The 26,641-nt window shown below is 41.9% G+C and overlaps 1 protein-coding gene across 1 annotated transcript in view; it reads right to left on the bottom strand.

Moving 5' to 3' along the window:
• dlgap3 (discs, large (Drosophila) homolog-associated protein 3) overlaps nt 1-26,119 on the bottom strand; it is a 156,771-nt gene extending 130,652 nt beyond the window's left edge. Inside the window, exon 1 of the mRNA XM_085395585.1 lies at nt 25,980-26,119. The gene's annotated coding sequence lies outside the window, so the exon portion shown is untranslated. The remainder of the gene's footprint in view (nt 1-25,979) is intronic.
• Between the last annotated feature and the right edge of the window lie 522 nt (nt 26,120-26,641).

Raw genomic sequence — 26,641 nt, 5'->3', positions numbered from 1 at the left:
TGCGTTAGCATCATGCGACACAGTACACATGTACTTAAGTGTGTCTCGGTTCACTGACTTCACACTGGGATGACATCAATTCAAATAAAACTTTAAGAAGCAGCTGCAAAGTGTTAGAAATGGGCCATACAGATTAAACATTTTTAAAAGAGGTAACAAAAAATGACTCTTCTGAATCTTTGAATCTGAATCTTACTGCTTACTTTAAAAATTGGAGTGGTGCAAATTCTTATAAAGTTGGTATAACCAGCTCAACTTTTTAAGTGGCTCTGTAGTCCCTAAACTATTGGACATAGAAATAAGAATTGAAACAATGAAATAGCATCAGAGCACTTAGCAGATTAAACCGATGTGTGAATAATGTTGGCAGATTTAATAAATTTAGGCACCCTGATTAAGTAGCAGAAGAAAAAAAGAAGTGGATGACGCAAAAGGATGAAGTCATCAGAGAAGAGAGGCTATCGGTACTTTCCCCCCCTGCAACCAAAGGGAATTTGGGGTCATGTAAAAAGTAGCTATAGAGTGCGCTTGCAGCCTCAGGAGAATTTCAAATGGGAAACCATTTGACTTGACAAGTACATTAAAATCCAATATATTGACTTTATGAGACTTGTGTGTTTCCAAAGTTCCTCCCTGTACGACACACACACACACACAAATATACATATGCATGCACACAGACATCACTTTGTAAAGGCAGCTCTTCTTTATTATCAGTAATATTATTAGGAATTTGTCACTCCAGGCACTTGACTGCGATCTCAGTGACAGTATAAGTGTAATCACTCTTCATGACTGCTTAGCACATGTCGATGTCCATAAATGTGGATTGATTTAAAAGCTGAAAATTGATGCAGCAAAAAAAGAAAACACAGACACAGAAATGTGCATAGGTATTGCTGAACAAACATCCGTCTGTTTGCGAGGCACACTGAGATGTGTAATGCTTGCTAAAGCAGGCACACAGTCATTAGCACGAAGTGGTCAATGATCATTGTTTACCAATGGTTTAGGTAGCATCCATATGCCTCTAATGAATGGCATTAGGGTGCAGGTCGGAGCTTGCACACTAATAGGAAGGTTAGTCTGACATTTCACCAGTCTCAGTATTACTCCTACAATTACCTCTTGACATTTCTGCATTAGGCTCATATTCAGGCCTGTTTCTCTGGACACGGTGAGTATGTGTGCCGGTGTCTGTGTGTTGAAAATGGCAGATTAATCCTGTTATTTTCCATCACTGCAAACATTTACAGCTGTAATTTCCAGCCCCTGTCTTTGATAATGAGCGGGCTTTAGGCACTCCTGGCATATCTAAGTGGACTCAGGCCACAACAGCAACAGTCAGGACTTAATGAGATTCCTTCTTTATCACCTTGTTCTCATTTAAATAGCTGATGGGATTTAATTTTGGCCCCAGTTGTTGTTGGTGGTGGTGGTGTTTAGTCGAGAGAATGTTAAAACGTCATGCGAGATCACATAACGTCAAGTTTAAATCAAAGGCAGGCTGAGTAGCATTGATATTCCCTCACTTTAAGGAAGGAGAGCTCTGAGTGTGTGTTTCTGTGTGAGCATGTGTGTCTATGCTTGTCTGTAGCTGCTTCTTCTACAGTGCCCAACTTCAAAAGCTGCGTCTTCACTTTAATCTTCTCTTCTCCTGCACTGCGGACCCAAAGAAAGACAGAAGAGAGTAGACCGGGCTCTCTGTGCCACTCCCATCCTTCCCAGAGATGCCTCTTCCTCTTTCTCTCTCTCTTCGTATACATGCACTTTCTCTACCTCTCTCTCTCTCTCTCTCTCTCTCTCTCTCTCTCTCTCTCTCTCTCACCTATACACATATCCTAAAACACACACACACAGACACACAAAAGTATTCAAATGCTTGCTGTGTAAACACGCACTACACATGCTATTTGGCCTTGTAGTGACTTATAGTAATAGCGTCATCGTTCTTTCTCTCGCTCCCACTGACACAGTCACACTGCATTGCAAAGCGTTGGCGCAGTGAGGTGAATGTATCAGGCATATTAAGTCATACTAGGAGGGTGCTGAGCAGCAGACTGGAGGGAAAGCTAGAACTGGCACCTTGGAATTTCCACCACTGCAGCGTCAAAAATTGAAAAGCCAGTTCCAATTGGAACCCAGTAATTAGAACTGACCTGAATGGCTGCACTGAATATGGAATGAGAGCGATGAAGATACAGAGAGCGAGGGAGAAGGGCAGAGTGGAAACAAGGACAAATGACCTGAACCTCAAAAAGTAACGGATCAGAGAATGGGAATAAATCAACCCTGTGGTATCTAACTTTCGTCATAACAACTAAATGATTATGTCTGACAGTCAAACTCTGCAGAATTCTTGCCACTCTCAAAGAAACAGCACAAAATTGGGAGGAAAACCAGCTGTGCACTGTAGGGTTCTAGACTAGAATCAACACGCAAATCAAGTGTGCTAGATTTTAGCAAACATATCTGTTTAGCATGCAAAAAGCACCTAGTAAAATATCTATGGACACTACTACTCTGCATCAGAGCTCTTAACTCATGTGTATAGTTATTTTGTCAGTTCATTTCACATTTATAAAAGCAGAGTGACATTTGCGCAGCTGTTATATTTAATTTGCATACGATTTTATAAATCCCACTCTGGCAAAGCTTAGTATAAATATGCAGTGGACAAATGCAAAAAGTGGACCCACTGTGGACTACCACACTAGCAACTACACTACACTGCAAAAAGTATTCCCTCGCCTGCACACGTATATGAACTTAAGTGGCATTGCTATCTTAATCCATAGATTTTATATGACGTTGGCCCACCCTTTGCAGCTATAACAGTTCTGGGTTGGCGTTCCACAAGGTTTAGCAGTGTGTTTGTGGGAATTTTTTACCATTCTTCCAGAAACACATTTATGAGGTCAGACACTTATGTTGGACGACAAGGCCCGGCTCGCAGTCGCTGCTCTAATTCTAAGGTGTTCTGTCAGGTTGAGGTCAGTCCAGTCAGGTTCTTCCACAACTAACTTGCTCATCCATGTCTTTATGGACCTTGCTTTGTGCCCTGGTGTGCAGTCATGTTGGAACAGGAAGTGGCCAGCCCCAAATGTCACTCCAGAGGACACGCCACTGCCCTAGAGTCCAGTGGCAGCAGTGGCTGCAGTGGCTGCAGTGGCAGCGTGCTTTACGCCAGGTCGTCCAATGCTTTGCATGGTGCTTGGTGATGTAAGGCTGGTGTTCTTGAGCTAACCTGAAGGCCTGCGCACTATACCCTTCACCATCCGCTGACCCCTAAGAGCTGACTGTGGATTATTTAGTAATGAGGAAATTTCATAACTAGACTTGTTGCACAGGAGGTATCCTATCACGGTACTATGCTGGAATTTACTGAGCTCCTGAGAGCAACTCCTTCTTTCATAAATGCTTTTAGAAAAAGTGCATGTCTAGGTGCTTGAATTTATACACCTGTGAAGTATTTGGAACATCTGAATCCAGTGATTTGGATGGGTGTGTGAATACTTTAGGCAATATAGTGTATTTTTTGTAGACTAGATCCATGTCAGACATTTCACCTAGACCCACGATCTTCCTGTTATAAGAAGGTAAAATGTGAAAAGAGTGTTGTTATTGCTGCTGTTACTACTGTTTATATAGCATTTCAAAAGCTACTTCTCTATTCCATCACCCTCCTGCGTCTGCCCTCCTCTAGACAGGGAAGGTATTCGAATCACCACTCTGTGCCGCATTAAGCTCAGTGTTGTCATATGTGGGGATCAGCGAGGTCGGAGCCTCGATCCCATCATGTACAACGCTGGAGATCTACAGCGTACTATCTCAAATTAAAGTTTAATTTTCTCTTTTCCCTGTCTTCCTTCATCCAGCCCTGTTTCTGCTGACCCTGTCCCCCATCCCTTCAAAGCTTTCAATCACTGGTGGTCCTATACCTATCTCTCCTCACAGTCTTTTAAACTCCCATTGGTTTAACATTGACCATCACCTTGTCCATCTACCTCCAGACCCTCCAAGACTGATGGACTGAAAGACTGACCCTGACACCAGAGGCTGAAAATGAGAAAACGGAAGAGGAGCTGAGGGGCTAGAGAGAAGAGGAGTCACGAAAATGTCAAGAATGAGTGACAAGGGAAATCACATTACTTGGAAGGATAGCTACCTATAGATATGAGCAGAGGGATTTATTTTCAAGGAAACACAGACTTGGGCTGGCACAAAAAATTCCTCGCTTGGTATGATTAAGAGAAATGGTGAGATAGATGTTACGATACGATGAAAACCTTAAAGTGCATTTTTTAAGTATCCGAGTTTATTTATAATACAGCTTGCACCTACATTTTAAAAATGAACAATTTATCAATGTTCAAATACAAAGGCTTAAAATAACCTATGTAACCAATAATAACTGTCTGAGGTCTCCATTATTAGTAATCCTAATCAATACATCGTGGAGAAAGGAAAATATGTTTTGTTTTGTTTGTTTGTTTGTTTGTTTGAATTTAGTTTTTTGCATATTCTGATTGCATAGAATATGGTTGGGATCATCACTTAGACTTCAGAGAGTTAAGCATTTTCAATTGTAATATAGTCATTTTTAAATTATTTTGTTTATGTAAGATATTAAAATCTTTGATCTTTTAAGTATATTTAAAAACTAACATCAAAAATATCTCATTAGTGTAAGGCTGTAGAAAAGTCTTGAGTGGCCCCTCATTACTTTGTATTTTGATTCGAAGGAGCCAGACTTTCGTATAACTTTCTTCTAAACTGATCATGAGCAATATTTCTGTGTGTTTTTCTGTTTTTTAAGTCGCTTAACAATAGAAAGTACAGAAAAGGTGCATAACTCAAGGGATGATCCAGTGCCAAGTCCATACCATCAGCACCGGCTCCCCTCAGGGCTGTGTTCTTTCTCCTCTGCTCTTCTCCCTGTACACCAACTGCTGCACCTCCACCCACCAGTCTGTCAAGCTAATCAAGTTTGCAGATGACACCACCGTTATTGGACTCATCTCGGACGGGGACGAGTCTGCCTACAGGAGGGAGGTTGAACGTCTGGTGTCCTGGTGCAGCCACAACAACCTGGTGCTGAATGCCCAGAAGACAGTGGAGATTATTGTGGACTTCAGGAAGCACACAGCCCCACTCCCCCCCATCATCCTGACTGACACCCCCATCACCTCTGTGGACTCATTCCGCTTCCTGGGTACCACCATCACCCAGGACCTGAAGTGGGAGCCCACCATCACCTCCGTCATCAAGAAAGCCCAGCAGAGGATGTACTTCCTGAGGCAGCTGAAGAAATTCAACCTGCCAACACGGACGATGATGCAGTTCTACACTGCAATCATCGAGTCCATCCTCACCTCCTCCATCACCGTGTGGTACGCTGGAGCCACTATCAGGGACAAACAGAGACTGCAGCGTGTTGTGCGCTCTGCTGAGAAGGTGATTGGCTGCAGACTCCCATCTCTGCAGGACCTGTACACCTCCAGGACACTGGGGCGTGCAGCTCGGATCTCAGCTGATCCTTCTCACCCTGGACACAGTCTGTTTGACCTGCTCCCCTCAGGCAGGAGGCTCCGGTCCATTCGCACCAGAACCTCTCGCCATAAGAACAGTTTCTTCCCCTCTGCTGTTGGACACATGAACAATAACCATATGACTGTACCCGCCACTAACACATGACCCTACGCTGTGTCACTGCATCATTCTATGTTTGGCACTGATCACCACCTGCACTCATGTATATATCTTTCAACGTAGCACTCTTAATTCTTATTCTCATGTATATATCTCATGTATATCTCATGCACATATCTTTCCACGTAGCACTTTTAATTCTTATCCCTACTTTTATTTTTTTCCATGTCTATTTAAGTGCTATTTATGACAGCATGTTTGCACTGAAGCACCGCAGCAATTTCCTAATGTTGTAAACCTGCTCAACATTTGGCAATAAACCCCATTCTGATTCTGATTCTGATTCTGATTCTGATACATAATAAAGAAAATTCCCCAAAAAGTCATTTTTAATCGTATGTTTAGACACTTTGTTGCTTTTGTCGAATCAAAAATCAAATCAAAAATGGCAAAGATAATGCAGTTATCTCACCTCCAACTAGGTGATCCCCAAACTCCCTACTGGCCACAAACATGGCGTTTTTCATTTTTAAAAAAATGAGTAAAAAGAAGAAGATGCAGGCCTGATAAAAAACAATAAATAAAAAAAAAACATCTCCAGCAGATAAACAGTATCTAAAAGTCATGTCTTTAAGGAATAGGAGGGGAAAAACTGACATAGGACATGAGAGATGTTTATGTTTGCTAAAGCCTCATCAGATATGGTTTCAGAGGAAGAGTGGCTGTCAGGAAGCCATCCTTAAAAAAAGGGAAACAGGGAGAAAAGCCTGAGGTATGCCAAATTGCACAAGAACTGAAAATCAGTGTAAACAAATCTGACAAAATGATGACTCCAGATTTTTGATTCAGATCATCATCAAAATGTATGAGGGAGGTCAGAAGAGAGTTACAATAGTAAGTGTCTACAGCCGTTTGTAAAACACGGTGGAGGCTCTGTCATGGCTTGGAATGCATGTCGGTCAGTGATCTTTTCAAGATAAGATTTTAATCCACTATTTGAAAATTATCTGATCAGCAAAAGCTTAATTTTTTAGCATGACAATGATCCCGAACACACTATCAATGCAGTGACAGCATACCTGGATAAAAAAACAAACAATGGGACTCCATCAGTTTTGTACTGGCCTCCCCAGTTTCTTGACCTCCACAACAGTCCCAGTTCCTCATGTAGGCCCTTGGGAAAATGCCCACCCCTTTTTTAGATGATTTTACACCTTGATTAGATTTCAGATTCAGAGTTATGTGTCCAATCAATATGATTTTGATTTATGATTTTGCATGGCAGTGTTTTTGGCCAACCCATGAGGTCGAAAGAACTGCCCGCAGAGCTTAGAGATAAGGCACAGATCTGGAGGAGGCTAAAAATCTCCTGAATTAAATGTTCCCAACAGCACAGTTCTAGCTTTGTGAAAGATTGGAACAAGGAGGACTCTTCCTGGAGCTAGCCACTTAGCTAAACTTAGCAATCATTTAAACACTAAGGAAAGAAGTCATGGTTCAAGTGTAACGTAAAGCTGGGTTAAAGGTTTGCCTTGCAAAGGGACAATCAACCTTAGCACTAGAGATGCAAAAAGATGCAAACAAACAAAAAGTTATACTGACTAATAGTCTAAGTATTATTTTAAACACTGGTAAAGATATCAGTCAAGAATTTTATGTGTGCATCCCTGCCAAGAACACATTCAAAGCAAGACAACGTGAGAGTAGCTTAGGGAAAACTCTGTCAGTCTCCTTAAAAGGCCCCGCCAGAGTCATGACTTGAATCCAATTGAGTATCCCTGGAGAAGCCAGAATGGCTGTCCACGGGTGGTCCCCATCCAATCTGACAGCGCTTTCGAGGATTTGAAGAGATGGCAGAAAATCCCCAAATCTGAAAGCGTAAAGGCTGCAATCAATCTGATATTTTTTTTTTCCTTTTTATTAACCTTACAAAAAAATGTTATTTGTGTTTCCGATTTCTTATTTACCCTCTCAAGGCAGGCGTTGCAGATTTGCAACAAGTAAAAGCTAACAACCTGATTACCCCACATACATATTTTATGAGGGGTTTTTTTACTCAGAAGTACCACTGCAGGTATTATTTTGTGCATTAGCAACAAAAACTTAATTTGAGCCTGAGAGGGTTATAGGTAACTAAGTGTATGAGGGGAATAAAACCAAACAATTTTTAGCTCAATGGATCTAAACACTTCCTGATATACACCCACACCCACAAACATGAACACTGTTCCACAAAAACTGTCAAATACCACGGTCACACTTAGATGCCCAGGTTGCAGCACAGTGAATTCAGATGCACACACATATACACACACATACAAAGCAAACCTCAGTCCAATCTTTCTATTAATTCCTCGGTTGCTTTCGCTCAAAACTAAATCCAACATACAGCACAGTAAACACCATTTAACCTCTGTACACCTGACAATTCGAAGACTGGTCTTTTAATTGCTTTTTGAAACTGAACTTAGTGATTAAAGGTTTTCCTTGATGTTTCTTGTGCATAAATCATATCTGTCTACAGATATGAAATAATGAAGTGTTCTCAGCGTGTCACCCAAAGCACAATCAGTGTTCCAGCAACCAGATACTCTGAAAATTGGATCAAAAGAATTTCTTATCAGCACAGGATGGACTTTCTTGCATAATCCACGTATTCAAACACTAGTGATTGATTACATCATCCATAAAATGTCAAGCTAGGTAGTTCTTGTTCTGCTCTTCAGCATTGGTGACCTCACTTTGGACTGGCTAGTAAATTTTCCATACCAAATTCACACATCCATGTCTTTATGGTCCTTGCTTTGTGCACTGGTGTGCAGTCATGTTGGAACAGGAAGGGGATATCCCCAAACTGTTTCCACAAAGTTGAAACAGCATGAAATTGTCCAAAATGTCTTGGTATGCTGAAGCATTAAGTGTTTCTTTCACTGGAACTAAGCCCAACTCCTGCAAAACAACCCCACACCATAATCCCCAAACTTTACATTTGGCAGAATACTGAACCCAAACTCCTTCATCGGATTGCGAGACAGAGAAGGGTAAGAGCCTCAGAGAACACGTCTCCATGAAGGTGATCCTGGGTGATTGATTTTATACACCTGTGGGCATGGCAGTGATTGGAACACCTGATTCAATGAATTTCTGATGAATGTCTGAATACTTTTGGCAAGGGCGTGACTTCTCAGGTTACGAAAAGACTTCCAGTTGACTTCCAGTCTATAAGATAAGGGCCATTCAGCTCCTGTGTCTGTGACCCCAGTGAACACTTTCTTCATAGGTCTTAAGGTTCAGTCACTATCCTGAAATCTTACTGAATACAATTTAAAGGTTGTTTCATAAATTTCAGACTGTCCACCTCTTGTCCAGCTCTATCTTATCATGTCTGGTTTAATAACATCATCCAGCTTGAGTTTTCCTAACAGAATGTACGTAACAGACCAATAGGTAAAATCACAGTGGCTACATTTATTTTTTATATAACGCCTACAGCGAACTTTCATTAAAAGAGTGAGGCTTTTGTCAGCTGCTGCATTAACTGCATTAATATATCTGCATTTCTCTTAGACATAAAACCACCACGGCCAAGTAGAAGTCTATATATGCAAAACGCCGAAGGTCGAGTGAACATTCCTACATTGAACACTGAAAGACAGTAAAAAGAGTAAATCGGTGAGTTAGATAAGCAGCCACCGGATGAGCTTGAGGCAAGCAGCTTGACAGGAAGAGGAGACGATGCGTATTCATGCTGTTAAAAGTACTGGGTTAATTTACTGCACATTCATATAAACAAACATACTCTGAATGTTTTGCTCTCCTGTAGCTCAACATAGACACTAAAATGTGCAGACACACACTCACAGGGATGGGGAAATGTATTCCATTAGTGGGTATAGTAGGTACCAGAACTCTGGCTGATGCTCAGTCTCTATAATGGGCTCAGTCCCGCAACCCTACGGTGATCCAGCCATTCCAACTGCCTGTCATACTGGCAAGAGTGTGTATGTGTGTGTGTGTGTGCACTAGTGTGCACCCCCACCCCCATGGAGCTAGTCTCTTATCTATTTATGCGCCTGCTGGTTTCCCTGCCTTTACCATCAATGTTCGCACAGCAACTAGTCACATCTACAGTCTCGAAACTTGGGGCACTCAACTTTTGTTCTATATTGAATAACCACAATGTGGATGTTTATTGCTGGTAAAAAGTGATGCTATTGCCACTGCTGATGCTTAAATCATCCAGTAATAAAAAAATTTCTGTGTTCAATTCTAATCCCTTCTCACTGAATTTATAAGCAGTGTGTTGCCTCATTAGCTGTGCCCTTCACATTCAAGACAGAGGCCAGGGATCCTCCAGCATCATGTCAGGTCACTGGACCTTTTGATCCCTTTTATGCAGACAGGTCAGGGCTGTGTGACTGCCTTCTTGCTTTCCTGTTGGCTCTGGCTTCTCTCTCTGTCCCTCAGCTAGAAGAGATCTATGTAACCCCAACTGGCCCCTAGTGGAAATCACGAGTGCGGTTAGGGTAATGACATGAAGTTTTTACTTTTGGGCAGTTATAAGTAAAAAAAAAAAATGCAATTTTTCCTGGGTTTATAAAAAAACTGTCTCCATTCAACTGTCAAATTATCCTTCAAATTCTAATTGAAAGGTAAATAGATTCTCACAGTTGGAAACTAAATCGAATAATGGTGGGTAAATGAATTAAGTGCAATTAATTGACTGTTGTGATGTAGTGTAAGCTAAGGCCATGTTTGCCTATGGCTTCGAATAAAGCGTGAGACTGTCTTTGGTAACATGTGGCGTAAAATGTCAAAGGTACCCTGTTGTTTAGGTGATAATACTTCTCCTAAAATTCATGTTACATTTTTTTCGGGAGCTGCATTTGGTAAGTATTGGTTTTGCTGACTTACATCAGTACTGTGCAAAAGTTTTGAGCCACCCCACATCACTTCCTCATTTCCTCCCAAGATTTTCTGTCATCTTTAAAGTGCTCTTGGTCAATAGTTCTCTTTCTCTGGACATTGGTTGCTTTCCCCAGTCATTATCAATCCACTCCTTGTACCTGATTTCTTTTTTTTTTTTTCAAAATTGCTGCACCATTTCTCCCATTTTGCTAGCCAAATATAGCCAAAGAAATTACTTTTTTGGACTATTGCAATGAGCAAATAAAATGCATTTCACCAATGCTGGTGGGCATTGGTGAAATGCAAAATGTTAAAAAATTTGTTTATTTCTGAAACCAGAAACCAGCCATTGGCCGAAGATTTTCAAACATGGGTTTAGGTCTAGAATTTTAGAGTTAGCACATTCCTAGGCAGACTCCTTTACTTCCTTAACATTTACTCTGATACCACTATACGACAAAACCACTTGGGGCAACTTCAAGACGAGGAACATAAACGTGATGTATTTCTAGTCACATGCACAGCAAGTACTTGCGACATAGTAATGAATCCCATTACAATACCTACCCAGCGTCATCCTAGAGGAGGCTCATCTTTGTCAGAGGTGTAAAAGTGAAGCTTTTAAGGCTCTCATTTGCCAGCTCCTGCCGAGAACACCGCTGACAGCCGACACTGTTGCAATAACTGTATCACACCTCTGATGGATGGCAAAATATATCCCTGGATGTTTTTTTCTTCATCTACCTCACAGATTACACACAGACTCAAAGACAGAGCCCCCCACGGAGAGAGGAGAGACAGAGGAGATGGGAACAGCAAAAAGATTCAATATTTGGAGCGTACGTGTCTGCAAGGGTGAAAGACACCTCGAAGGCAGAAGGCATCCACTGAGACTTTACTTCTCAAAACTCTCATTTAGAGAGTCTCTTTGTCTTTCTTTGTGTTTTCTCTCCCCTGCCACAAAACACCTAATCTCTCGGTCACATCCCAGTGTGACTCAGCACCCCACTGATCAAACACTGACTAGTCCTTCCTCTCCTCCATTTCCATCTCCCTTTCCCTCGCACCTCCTCTTCCTCCTCTTTTTCTCTTTAACAGACAGTCGGAGGCAGCCGCAAACAAATAGCTCCCTAAAATGCCCCCACAACCCCCAACTCCCGGGGGACCAGCCCTGTAATTCTTGAAAAGCAAGAAGCGCCTCCAGGAGAAGGCTTTATAGCAAAAAGTAGCGAATAACAAGCCAGAGAGAAAATAACAAGATAGGATCACAAACACTCTCACTCTTCTTTTCCCCTTCTTTCCTCAAGCACCAGTGCATAGCTGGCAGCAAGGATACCAAGAGACAATGGGGCATATTTTTCCCTCCTTTTTTTTTTTTTGACAGCTGCACTTGTTTCTCTCTTCATTATTTGCCTCACCTTGTCAGTTCCTGCCTGTTTTCCCCCCTCCACCTTAAAACCTTGAACAGCCAAAAAACTCCCCAAAAGTCCCATTTTGTTCAAAACTGGCAGCTAATGAGATCATAACTCTACCCTTTAACAGAGGAAAGCCTCTGTTTCCTTTAAAGTCGAGTTCCTTTCATTTCCTTGACTGACAAGAGGCGTTGCAAATCATCTGTGAATGCTCTGATAGACCAGCCAAGCTCAGATGAGATGAGTTGCGTCACAGTCCAGAAAATTAACGATCATGACGGAACGAATAACACTCCCAGCCATCAGTGTGCTGGCTTGTGAGAAAGAGACACAGCTCAACAGCCATCCCTCTAATTATGTTTTATAAGAGCATGACATGAGATCAAATGACACCGTCATTTAATAGGTAGGTAAGTAAAGTGCACGTCCACCCCGTGCATGCTACAGAGTAAAAACCTGCCAAAATGAAAGACTCATCTCCTGTGATTAATAGAGAAAACCTGTTTTAATATCAGTGTTATATCCTTAAAACTGCACTGTGTTCAGGAATTCAAAGAAAAAGAGTTTGATAGTTGTCAATACTGAACAAATTAAGGCATCAGATGTATTAAAGTAATTATTCAAAGTTGCCTCCACAACTGTAATCATACAATATTAATGAGCTTTACTGTGAAATTAATCTTTTATGTTGAGCTTACTGAATCTGCTGAAGAGAGCAGGTTCATCAAAATGGCCAGTTGGAGTAACTTGAATCAGAAATCTCAAAAGAAATACAAAATGTTTAAAAACTGGGTTACAGTTTACTTTATAAGGTTAGCAGCCACTCACTATTCAAGTTATCTGGGTTCAAAATAAAAAATGCCTGCTTATAAAAAGCAAAATGGCACAAACAGGAAAATGAGCTGTTGTCTATTGTTTCGTGAAATTGTCACACAATCTCAGCTTCTTGCTTTTCTTGGCTTTGTGGCTCTCTTAACAGCAACATGCTGCTTTCTCCTTTTCTCCAGAAATCATATTTTCCACTGCAGCCAGAGGTCCTTGTGACCAGGATGTGACATTATTGACCATTTGCTGTTTTTTTCTTCTGAGTACACTCCTTTCAGCTTAAGTATCTGAGTGAACTTTGGTGCAAAGCTGACTTATAGGAGGAAAAAAATAAAATAACTGCCACCGAGTCCCTTCCTCTCTCGTGGTATCAATATTGCAAGCCTGTGGGCTGGCGTATGCATGTCACCATGAGCGATGCCTGGCAACAATGCCTTCAGGATCTCCTGCATTATTCAGAGGGCCCAACAAGCACTAAGGCTCTGCCATTATCTATTTAAATCTGAGCACAGGCATGTCCCACTGAAAGCATGTAGTTGCACTGCCACCTGTCCCGCTTACAAGACACAGCGAGGGCTGTGGAGAGGAGGCAAGGGACTGCTCCATGTAAAAGAGGTAGGAAAACAAACAGGAGGGAAAGTAATGGGGTGGTGCAAACATTGTTGTGAGGGTGGGGTGATGGGCAGGCAAGAGGTAGAGATAGAGGTCACAAGGAGAGGAGGAGAAATTAAGCATGACAGCTGGTAACCGGGGAGATTAGACAAATGTATGAAATAAAAATAGGAGACAAAGTCGAGAAAATGAAGGCAGGGTAAGAAACGATATTAAGAAGGCATTAGGGAAATAGGCAGAAGATGAGACGGGGTAGGAGTGGAAGAAATGGGGCTGTGAGAGGAGAGAATGAGAAGGAATGAGGAAGGAAGGATGGGGCATGAAATCGGAAAGTGAAAATTAAAAGTCCAAAGAAGACAGGAAATGTGGAGGGTGATGCTGAAAGCAGAAAAAAAGAAGAAAGAGGGGAGACAAAGAAAGGGATGAATAAACTGGTGGTGGTGGTGGTGGTGGTGGGGGGGGGCACAAGACAAATAATAAATGTGAACCTTGGAAAGAGAACAGGGGCTATATGAAATGAATATCCACCATGATGTAGCATTTAAAGACTACTCCTCTCTATCATTTCACCCCGCACCCCTTCCTCTCTCACCTATTCATCAAATGACTGCTACCCCTTCATCCTGCGTCATCTGCGCCATTGCTCATCCACTCCATTAGGCTATCAACCTATCTCTCCGCCCACCATCCCCTTCTCCATCGTGGGATCATCTTAAGGGCAAAGCCAGGCCTGCACCACAGAAAACATCCAGTGGAACAAGTCATTTAATCTAGCGTCAAGTCTTCTAGTGTCATTTCCATTTCCTTGCCACTGGGGAGAGATAATTTCACATCCAATCAATCAACTTGTTTCAAGGATTTTCCATGAACCAAGCTACATGCTCCGGAGTGAGTGATCTGTCTTATTCTTTTATTTTTTATGACATCAGTTCCAATTTCCTTGCTTTTGAGCTTTCCCAATAGAGGGGATAAAACAGCAAATTGAAGGGAACTGATTAATAAAGTGTGTTTACCTGCAGTAAAGTAAGCTCCCAATGTTAGTACACGAGCTTTCTGGTGCACAACAACCTGGTATCATATGTTACTCGGTGGCATTAAAGATAGCAACGGACATTCTACACTTTCACTTTAATGCCCACTTTATGAGAGCCATTCCCAAATTCTTCTGTCTATGATTACCCATTTAATCAGTACTTCTTTTGTACAATATCGCGATAGGGCTGCTGCGTTTCTGTGTGTCTTGTGTGTCTTGAACTGTTGCGGATGCTGGTCTCAGCCACAAACGCGCACATCACATAGACGTCGGGCAGAATTGTGCAGTGTGCAGCTAATGGTGCATTGATCTATCAGTTTAATACAGAAAGAAGATATTTGGATGTCCTCGTGGGATTGATTTTGCTTATTTTAATAACAACTGTTTTTTGTGCTAATCAATGGCACAAACTCAATAAAGATGTGTAATTTCTGTCCTGATGAATAAGAGCCATTTTGTTGTAGCACTTTCATGGAAACAATGCTCCCCATCAATGCAATCATGCAGAAAAAGAGTTTGTTTTTCACAACTTGGTGCCAACTGCCTCTATTATTTCTCTGGCACACGACTGTCACGGGAAGCACCGTACAGAATGTTTCTTTCCCCCCCTTGACAATTACTGTATAATAACGGGGGGGAGGGGGGGATTGCAGTGAAAACAAATAACTTAGTTGGGGGCATGTCGGATTATTTTCGTTATGTTTCTTTTGTTGTTCAGCACTTTAAACACATATTCTCAGATAAGCAAACCAAATGCAGGACTCAGAATAATGCAGGTAGGGCAACCAAGGAGAACTTTATTGGTTCTCGTTTATCACTTATCTGCCGTTACATCTTAGACCATCCCATCTGAGATGTAACCCGAGAGGAGAAAACCGAAGGGGAATTGTGGTTGTGGCCTGAAATTCAGTTTTAAAATATCTTGAAGGATGTTTCACTTCCTGAAATGTATTGTAATGAGTGAGCAAGGACAGAGGAGGTGCACTGCATACACAAAAAAATAATGGGTCGCACCTGTTAATCTTTGAAATCAGGTGTTCTTAGTCTCATTGAATAGGTTGGTCTAAGGCGCTCAGTGAATTTGAGGGTGGTACAGTGAAGTCAATTTGTAAAATTTCTTGCCACCTGAATATTCCATGATCAGCTGTAAGTGATATTATTGCAAAGTGAAGGTGTTAAGGCCATGTGAAGTTACTGAGCGAGGCCGCTGAGTGCTGAGGTGCATAGTGCACTCAGTAACTGCAAAGTTCCAGACCTCCTCTCACATTAACATCAGCACAGAAAGCTGTGCACCGGGAGCTTCCCATGATGGGTTTCTATGCTCCTGTACATGTGATGCGTAGGTGGCCCGGTACTTTTGTCCCTGTAGTGTGAGAACAAGGACATGTGTCTCATTTCCAGAGGTATTTTTACCCTTAAAGAAGACTCTACAGACGAGTGCTCATAAAAAGTTAGTTATTTTCTGTCCTTCAAGGTTTGTGAGTGTGTGTGATTACAAAAAAAGGCATGACACGTTGTCACATTGTGAAAAGCAGTGAATTTAATTAAAAGTAGCTCAAAATAAAAAAGCTGTTATGATCACTGATAAGCTTAACTGACATCTGAGATCATAAAACACAGTAGAGCTTAACAAAACAATTGACAAATGGTGCAGCTGCGCCAAACGTCATATTTTATTGATACTGCTATAAAATGAGGCTCTGAAATGACGATGTCTTGTGCTGTTAAACGCCTCGTCTCTTCTCTCCTCGTGTCTCTCCTCACCTCCTTAGCTCACATCTCTGGTGGAAGGGAATAAGATTGCAAGGAAAGGAGGCAAGGTGAGGAATCAATCTGAGATATCAGGGAAGGCGGATGTGAGAGGAGTCGAGGGAGTGAGCGTTTAATAAAAGCACACACCCTCGATTTAGACGTGTTATTTAAATGCAGTGCCAAGTTTAAAAAAAAAAAAGACATTTGGCATAAATGCATCATCTGTTCATTCTTTTATTATAGCCCACTGCTGCATTTTACAATCTCTTCCAAATGAGTTAATGACAACTTATATCTTTACTTTTAATTACCTTCACTATTATTATACAAACTGTGAACGGCAGAAAGGGAATTGTCATTTGTTGGTTCCTATTTCTCGCTTCTTCTTCTTTCAGCTTCTCCCTTTAGTGGTCACCACAGCAGATTATCTTCCTCCATCTCACGTTAAGTACCCTCCCCTGTCACACCAGCCCTCTGCATGACCTAATTTTCTACATCCATCAATCTTCTCTGTGGTCTTCCTCTTTTCCTCCCGCCTGACAGCTCCATATTCAATATCCTTTGTCCAATATATCCACTATCCCTCCCCTGCACATGTCCAAGCCATCTCAGCCTTGCTTCTCTACTTTGTCTCCGAACCACTCAACATGAGCCATCCCTCTGATGTTCTCATTTTTAATCCTGTCCCTCCAATGAAAATCTTAACATCCTTAGCTCTGCCACCTCCACCTCTCCCTCCGGCCCTTTTTTTAACAACACCATCCCCCAAACCTTATATGATACCAGGTCTGACTACCATCTTGTGAATCTTCCCTTTCACTCTTGCTGGTATCCTTCTGACACAAATCACCACTTGTCTTCACCCACCCTGCCTGCACTCTCTTCTTCCCCTTTCTTGTGCTCTGTCCGTTGCTTTGGATGCTTCACCCCAGGTATTTAAAGTCATCCAACTTTACTACCTCTACTCCTTGAAGCTTTAACTTTCCACCTGGCTGCTCTCATTCACACACACGTACTCTGTCTTGTGCCTACTAACTTTCATTCCTCTTCTCTCCATAGCATACCTCAACCTCACCGAGCTCTCTTCCACCTGCTCTCTACTCTCTCAGATAATCTTATCTGCAAACATCGTAGTCCACAGAGACTTCTGCCTAACCTAATCCGTCAACCTCACCATCTCCACTGCAAAAAAGAAGGGGCTCACAGTCGATCCCTGATGTAATCCCACCCATACCTTGAACCCATCTATCACTCCTACCACTCTCATCACTATCTCACTGTCCTCATAAATGTCCAGCACCACCCTCACATACTTCTCTGACAGTCCTGACTTCCTCATGCAGAATCACAGTTCCTCTCCTGGCACCCCATCATATGCTTTGTCCGCATCCACAAAGACACAGTGCAGCTCTTTTTGACCTTCTCTACACTCCTCCATCAAATCACTCAAAACAAACATTGATCTGTTTTGCTCTTTCACAGCACGAAGCCATACTGCTGCTCACTGATCATCACCTTTCTTCTTAACCTAGCTTCAGCAACTCCTTCCCATAGCTTAACAATTACTCAACTGTATCCTTCTGAGCATCACACTTATTCTTGAAAATCTGTACCAGCACACTTTTTCTCCATTTCTCAGGCATTCTCTCGCTCTCCAAGATTATGTTAAACAGTCTGGTTAAAAAGCCCACCTCCCTCTTTCTTACCCATCTTGAAAGCTCCACACGCATGTCATCCAGACCAGCTGCCTTTTCACTTGTCATCCTGCCCTTATCATGGTTTGTATATTCCACTGGTGTTTTGCTTTTATACACTTGGGAATTCCTGTTCATAGCTGCTCTGGAAAACCTCATCTCTCAGTAAGATCAATTGGAGGAATTGGGACAGCACGGTGCACTGAGACTGATTTTCAGGGTTATGAACAGGAGGACAGAGGAGGTAGAAGACAAGGTGGCACAAAACAGAGAAATGAGAAGATCTCACAGACAAGCAACACATTAAAGAGAGGGTTAAAAAACATAAGGTAGGTATTTTCACAAACATAACCAAAAGCCACGACACATACATGTTTGTTTGTGTTTTTAACTATAACCTGTATAACACTCATGTTTAGCGTATAATTAAGGGCTGTAAATCGTGGCCATCTGTCATGAAATTCAATTACATAAAAGAGGTCATGAGAGAAAACACACGCGGAAGCACACATTTCTCTATTCATATGTAAGTGAACATATTCTAATATCTTGCCTCTCCAGATGCACTTGAACCACGGTCCTCAAATCAGCTTCTCCCATACTCTTTGATTTTGGCGTGAAATGCTACAGTTCTCAGAGCAGCCCATAATCACTGCACCGCTCGCTTATTCTGTCAGTCTGCAAGGAACGGAGAGGGCCAGCTGACACCCAGTATTCACCCACCCACCCTCCACTCCACACACCCACCCCCCACAAACACACTCATCAACAAACACTCAAGTAAACACTCAAGTAAACAGGCAACTGAAGGCAAACAGAAAACCCTGGCGTGCAAAGATACACAGACGCAGAAAGGCCAACTGGCCTGGCTACGAATGGGCAATGGACTTGGGCTTGGGGCTTGCTAGGGTGGAAAGGGGAACAATTTCATGCCCAAATGCATCAGTCAAGAGTACACTGTGAACACGAGCAAACATTTTTCCACCCAGATAGGTTACAGCAATTACCCTCGCCTCTTTAACCTTGCCGCTCGCCTGCGAGGTCTTTTGCTCGGTCCCATCCCCGACACGATTCAAACGCAGGGTTTGAGTGGAGGGGTTGGTATGTTTCTCTGCGTTACATCATAATGAGCGGTCTCTAGATCTGCTGCGAGTACGTGTTGTACGATAAAACGCTGAGTTTGGCTTGACCCCGTAGATCCGTAATAACAAACAGCGGGTGTCATTAAATGCTCATCATCTGGGGAGAAATGTGTCAAAACAAGGTGCTAACACTCCAGTAACAGTAGGCACAGTGTGGGGGTTGAGTTACTATTGAAAGGAAAGACTGAAGGATATGAGATAGCATCCATGTGTGTATGCCTCTTCCCCAACAAAATCTAGATTAATAGTAACCTGCTTTGTTATTTTATCACAGTTTGCTCCATCGCCAACACTGAGAGCCTGCCAATAACAGGAGGAGAAAGCCCCTTTGACACAGGAGTATAGATTTGCATTGAAATGACTATAACACATTTAGAAAATGTCACAGTGGTATTAAACACAGCTGGAACTGTTTTAACCTCAGTGCGATGAGTTTAAGAATATTACAGTATATTGACCAAACTACCATTAATTGTATTTCTTAATCACTTATGTATGTAGATTACACAAGTATCACTAAAAGGCAATGTTTCTATTAAGGCCATGCTTTAGTTTTAGAGGTAATAAAGCTTAGCAACATTTAAATTAGGCGGGCTATATTTCATTATTATGCTCTTTATATGGTGTGTTTGTGCTTTTGTGCTCCCATTGTCATTTCCAACTCAATCAACTGCCTGGGGCTCAGAGCAATTATTCTCAGGCCTCTGTGCTTTTGGTGTTTTATCTCTCATAATGTGCTATGCGTGAGCAGCATGTAACCGTTCATAAAATGTATGTTGTTACGTAATTTTTGTTATTTAGGAAATTATATCAAGAAGCTGTTATCAAGGGGGCAAATTAACTTGGTGAAGGTGCAAATTTGGTTAGTCTGAGATTTAAGATGCAAAACCACAGTCTGCATCTTGCCAGTCTTCAAGCTTCTGAAAACATGTACACGTAGCTAGCTACCCTGATTACTTTTTAACGCTCAAAGCTCTTCAGACTGCGGCTAGTTCATTTTCTTCTGGACTCTTTACTTCATATGGTTCATTGCTCTGAGTGGTTTAACTTGGCAAGTGATAGCTAGCTTTTATAGCTGTATCTTTTCTTACAAAGATATCTAACACTGTTAATAAAACTAGAAATTACTTAGCACTGATAGCTTGTTAAATCTCAAAGCTCTTCAGACTACAGCTAGTTCATCTTCTTCTGGACTCTTTACTTTCTATGGTTCATTGCTCTAAGTTGTTTAAATAAGCAAGTGATAGCTAGCTTTTATAGTGATAATAATGGATAATAATAATGCATTTATATAGCGCTTTACAATTCCACTATTCATTCACTCTCACATTCACACACTCATGGAGGCAAGCTACAGTTGTAGCCACAGCTGCCCTGGGGCAGACTGACAGAAGCGAGGCTGCCATATCGTGCCATCGCCCCATAGGGCGATCATGGCTCAAGAGTTGGGAGTTCGCCTTGTAATCGGAAGGTTGCCGGTTCGAGCCCCGGCTTGGACAGTCTCGGTCGTGTGTCCTTGGGCAAGACACTTCACCCGTTGCCTACTGGTGGTGGTCAGAGGGCCCGGTGGCGCCAGTGTCCGGCAGCCTCGCCTCTGTCAGTGCGCCCCAGGGTGGCTGTGGCTACAACGTAGCTTGCCATCACCCAGTGTGTGAATGTGTGTGTGTGAATGGGTGGATGACTGGATATGTAAAGCGCTTTGGGGTCCTTAGGGACTAGAAAAGCGCTATATAAATACAGGCCATTACCATTTACCCTCTGGCCAACACCAGTAGGTGGTAGGGTAGGTGAAGTGTCTTGCCCAAGGACACAACGACTGAGACTGTCCGAGCCAGGGCTCGACCCAGCAACCTTCCAGTTACAAGACGAACTGCCAACTCTTGAGCCACGATCGCGCTATATAGCTATAGCTTTTCTTACAAAGATAGCTAACACTTTTTAAACATGAACTTAGCTAGCTACACTGACTAATGTGGTAACATTTAACTCTCAAACTATGAGTGGTTTTCCCATAGACAGAATGAAATATAAATATAGCCATAGTGATGTCATTCATTGGTTAGTGAAGCCTCTTCTTGAAGCCGCAGACATCTTGGTGTTTTAAAACAGGAAGTACAGATAAAAGGGTGGCTCTGACTGCTAATCTTGGGGTTGACAAGTCTTTGGTCCATCCGCATTACAGCTTTACTGATATATTAACAAGGCCGATGAATCTGAAAGGTTAGCTATTTTGCTAAAGAGACAGAAGCTGCTAAAAGTAAGAGGATCCTGCCAGTCAGTCATTTTCTTAACTGCCTTTTAAAACAGGATATCAGCTGGAGTGAGTAAAGCCTATCCCAGGTTTTTGCTCTTCACAACCACTCAACTCATCAACAATGCAAAAGATCCAAATACTTACAATACAACTGTCTGGTTCACAAAGCCACAGCAGGAGGCATATATTTTTTTCTGAAACAATGTTTAAACAATACAAAACTGCGACCACAGCATAATCTCCTCGGGGAATACTGTGTTGAAGAGCAACAAAAAAACAGAAGCAACATAAAATATAAAAGTGTATTTCAAAGGGAAAATAACATAAATAATTTCTACAGTATTACAGCTGGCTTTTTCATTATAACACAATCCAATTGCCACTGCACTAAAAGCCTTTTAAGCCAAATTAATTTAGAAACAACAGCATGCACATAACGTACACGTAATGTCACAACGGACATGTATGTACACGTAACGTACATGTAATGCTCAATGCTTTGAGGTCATCTACTACACATAATATATATAATTTGTAAGGATATAGATTTAGGCTCTGTTGACAAGGCAAACGCCTATAGTCAGTTCTCACCAGACTGCCTGTCATGGTTTTGATGTAAATCACCTTCTTGTTAAAGCTGTTTTTTAAACAAAGCTGACATATGGTTCGTTAGCATTAATATTTCCACAGTGGAGCTGTGAAGTGAAGCTTGAAACAAACTCTGTTTGAGCCTATTCTTTCAAACTTTGTGGTCCAAATTTGAGTCCATTAGGGGCTTCCTGAGCCCTGCCTGTAATCATTGTCCAACACAGTGCAAGCTGGAAGAAAGCAAAATGAGTTACTTAGAAAAAAAAACAATTCCAAACAGTAGACATAGCTCTCTCTTTCATCCTCCATCTGTCTTTACTGTTCTTGAATGTAACACCTAGTAACATAAGCCTGATGGATATAGGATTTTTAAGACCAATACTGATATTTGGTGATTTTAAAATTTGATATTGAAGTCTGTCAGACACTTGAAACATAGACAGATTTGTTAAAACATCTGCCAAATAACCATAAATATTTATTATGCTTATTTATTTATTTACTTGTTTCCACTCTGTTGCATTCTGAATAGCCGTGAAGTTGCAGAGTGCCCTCTAGTGGACATAAATACTTTGTTGAAGGGTGTCTTTCCTGGGTCTTCTTTTTTTCATTTTCATTCATCAGCCATTACAAATTCTGATAACAATAGCAAAAAAATAAAAACATATTTAAAATGCTGGAATGGTTCTTCCAACATACTGCCCAGCACTAGCGTTGGTTAATGTAACTTATAAAAGTATCCTGTTGCATTACCTGATAACTAACAATAAAAATGAACTTTTTACATTAAAGCGTTTGCCAGTGGAAAAACAAATTTCTTACCATAGCCTACTTTCACATTATCAAAACAAACAAAAAAAGAAAACTTCTTTGCAATTAGCTTGCTGGCTACATTGTCCAGAGGTTGTGTAGCCTACTGCACATTGACCTTTGAGTGAACTGACTTTATCTCCTTGCATGGCAAGTTGATATTGGTAGCACCCTCGTCCACCACATAAACAGCAACCATTTTTGTTAATCTCCCTTGCATTAATATCACTGATAAAGGCTAATTTTTGAGGTGTTGGAGCTGTAGCACCAGCATCACTCTTCTCTTCAGCAGGGCCTCACCAGTAATGTTAATGCTGAGCTTAGCTTGTAATGTTCAACATGTGAAGTCAGCAAAACAGCTGATAGAAAGCAGGCACAAGATAATGCATTACTTCTACTTCTACTTCTACAGTGTGAGGGCTATCCTCTTCATGAACTCACAAGCTAACTTTAACATATATATGATAAAACTGCAGTAAATGCAGATGTTTTTTTTGTTCTTATCACAACTAAAGGAACAGGTAATGTGACATTTTAACTGACATGTATTTGAAATAAGGGCACCACAGTGGTTAGCACTGTTGCCTCACAGCAAGAAGGTTCTCAGTTCAATTCCACCATCAGGCCGGGGTCTTTCTGTGTGGAGTTTGCATGTTCTCCCCGTGTTTGTGTGGGTTCTCCCCGAGTGCTCCGGCTTCCTCCCACAGTCCAAAGACATGTGGGGATAGGTTAATTGAAAAATCTAAATTGCCCATAGGTGTGAATGTGAGTGGTTTTCTGTCCCTGTGTGTTGGCCCTGCGACAGCCTGGCGACCTGTCCAGGGTGTACCCTGTCTCTCGCCCTATGACAGATGGGATAGCACCCCCCTCGACCCTGAAAAGGATAAGTGGAAGCGAATGGATGGATGTATTTGAAATATTAACTTAATCATGTTAGCTCATCAAAGTTACAACAAAGCCTTAGCTTGTTTTTAAGGCTTAAAGGAGCACATACTGGTCAGTGCTGAGCATGCCCTGGGAAGGTGTTTGACACTGGTAAACCATAACATCCTGTCACGCTGCACAACTTTGTGCCAGAAATAGTTTGTTTCTGAAGCTATCAGCGAGCTAACGAGCTGATCCCTCTTGGTGGCTGTGTTGCTATTCCCACTTTACCGAGATCACTTGTTCCCCCTGAGAAAAGAGTACACAAGAACCTCAAACAGACGCCACAATGAACAGTTAATCCTCGCGCGTCCATCAAGATGGAGCCTCTTCTGTGCCGGTGAAAAAAAAAAGAATAGGATTTTTGTGCAATGTGTGCTGATGCCCCAAAATGAATTGTGTTAAATTCAACCCTTCTAACAGCAAGAAACACTTATCCCACCAGTCTTTTGTGTGTGGGTTGTGTAAGTGTGTGTGTGTGTATATGTCGAGAAAAGAAAATTAATTTTGAGGCTAAACAAGACACGGTAACCGTCTTTTTAATTGCATCTCGCTTTCTTAATGGCTGTCTATTCTGCTGAATGAAGGAGACACTGTGATTAGGCAGAGCAGAATTGGGATTGTTCCAAAATCAGCTTCTAAAAATGTGCCTTTGTTTTGTTTGCTGTTCAGAGTTTCACAAGTGTGGTAATGTGAAATGAATACTGCAATTTCTTTCTGCTTTATTATGTGACTAATTTTGCAACAAACTAGAAACATATCCTTAACTTCCACTGCAAAGGAATCAAGTTTGTTTTTTGTGCAATTACCCACTGCACTGTCAAAGTGACCTCTGGCTCTTTTGCCATTTACAGAGAACACAGTTTGCTGTAAACCTCAACAAGCTTTAACACACCATTTTCACATCTTAAAGATCCCAGGCAGAGAAGTGCAATAGACTCGAGGGTTTACCCGCCACTGGAAACCAGCACCTTTTGTTGTAAAACTGAATGAAATGGTATGCCATATCAAAAAAAAAAGTCTGGGAGTCTGATACCCTGCTGTAGCTTAAATAATTGATCACACTGACATTAAATCCATAGTGTCGGGTCAGTGAGTCAATGCTTCACTTTGTTAGCCAAAGAAATTTTCTTTCATGTAATCAGATTCTGGATTGATCTTTTTTGGATGCAGAGAAATTTACAATGTACACTGAGTCCCCATAAACCCAGCAAACAGCAAAGGACCAGCACACAGTCATACAGAAACACCAAAGGCCTGAACCCAGTAACTAGAAGAAAAAAATAAATAAACAGCTTCATATGGACTCCTTTTATAAAGCGCTTGCTTATATGGGCATCTAAATTCAAATCACATGCCTCAAGAAGGAGTAACAAGCAACCCACAGTCTGTGCCTCATCTAACTGATCTTTTGACAGTTATCCAGCCCAATTAACTACACTATTTAGCGAAGCAAACCCAAAAGTGAGAGACTGTATTGCAGCGGTAAAAGGGGCGGTAACTGTATTCATGTGAAAACTAGAAACACCATCTTTCAAATCAGAGCCAAATGTGTATCACAGCGACCAGCCTTCGCTGTAAAAGATCTCCTCTTTTAATCATTCAAATGCACTTAGGTAGAATAATAAATGTGCAGCACAGCATCCTAAGCGACCCCACCTCGCCATCAGACCCCCCCGACCCCCCCCCCCCCCCCCAGAGGGATTCCTGGACCGGGGTGGTCCTGAGGAATCCTCTCCTCGCTGTCCCAAGAGCCACATTCGTTGTACGCGACTCCCGTTTGATTAATTAGTCCGTTGTGCATCTATGCTCTGCTGTGTAAACGCAACACTTCTGCACCAAGCGCGAATTCCTCTCCGGGACACACACACACACACACATACACACGATGTAGAAACGAGGCGCGCTTTCACGGTCAGCGAACATTTACGCACGGATGAAACTCGGTGATAGCCAACATCTCCGAGTGTTTTCCATATGTGTTTTTGCATTTCCAGCCAAAGACAATTAAATGCTTTTGTGTACTGGTGCGCGTGTGTGTGTGCTTGAGAGAGAGAGAGTGGGGTGGGGGTGGGGGTTCGTCCTGCGATCGTAAATGGCGCAACTTCTCATTTTTCCTGTCAAGTTGACACAGCTGGGCGCCCCGCTGACAGCAAACAGGCCAGTGGCCGATGTTTGAGGGAAGACTGCGCCAGTAGGAACCAACATTTAGCCGCTATCCCTATCATACAGTCCAACCACAAGAACCACATGAAAGCCTACTTGCACTGCGTGTACCAATAGTGAGCGTTCAAAGTACATAAAAATGGACCGCCTGCTCCATCTGAGGTCTTTTTTAAAAAACCCATCTAACAGCTTCAGGAGTCTCCTTACCTTAAAGCGGGTTTTCTGTGGACGTTTTCACTGAATGTTTTCTGCGTTTGAGTAACACAAATGCACGCCTATTCCACAGCTCGCCGATCGCTGTGTGGAGGAGAGAGTGAGGATGGAGAATCAGCAGGGAGGACGAGAGCTCTCTCTCTCTGTCTCTCTCTCTCTCTCTCACTCACTCACTCACTTTCTCTCACTGTCCCTCTCTCTCCCCTCTGAAATGTTACCGGCAACCGATTGGTCCAAGGGTTCCTTGGCGGCCCCTCTCCTCTGCTCTAGGAGGGGCCAAATAAAGCCACTGTCGGCCTATCCTACTAGGCTAAAATACTGCAGATTGATCAATCTCTCAAACCGTTCACCGATCTCTTTCTTCTTTCCTCATATATATATATATATATATATATATATATATATATATATATATATATATATATATATATATATATATATATACTCAGACTACATATATGCGACTTTTTTCCAGGCAACTTCTTTCGTTGCATTTGGTGTAATTTGAAAAGCATAGCGGGGCTTTACAGTGCTGTATCTCTTCGATTAGACACAGTGTTATGTCAACAAGGGCAGTAGTTAAAAATGGGCCACCCATGCTCACACAGCTTGTGTAAGAAATATTGCTTAAGAACACTCTTTGTTTTAATCTGTGG

Source organism: Rhamphochromis longiceps, linkage group LG22, assembly GCF_057381845.1.
Source record: "Rhamphochromis longiceps isolate RC_006_pf linkage group LG22, R_longiceps_female_GT1.1, whole genome shotgun sequence".
In the NCBI taxonomy this organism is placed as follows: domain Eukaryota; kingdom Metazoa; phylum Chordata; class Actinopteri; order Cichliformes; family Cichlidae; genus Rhamphochromis; species Rhamphochromis longiceps.
Note: the sequence above shows the minus strand (reverse complement) of the source record. Positions and strands in the feature narration are given on the sequence as shown.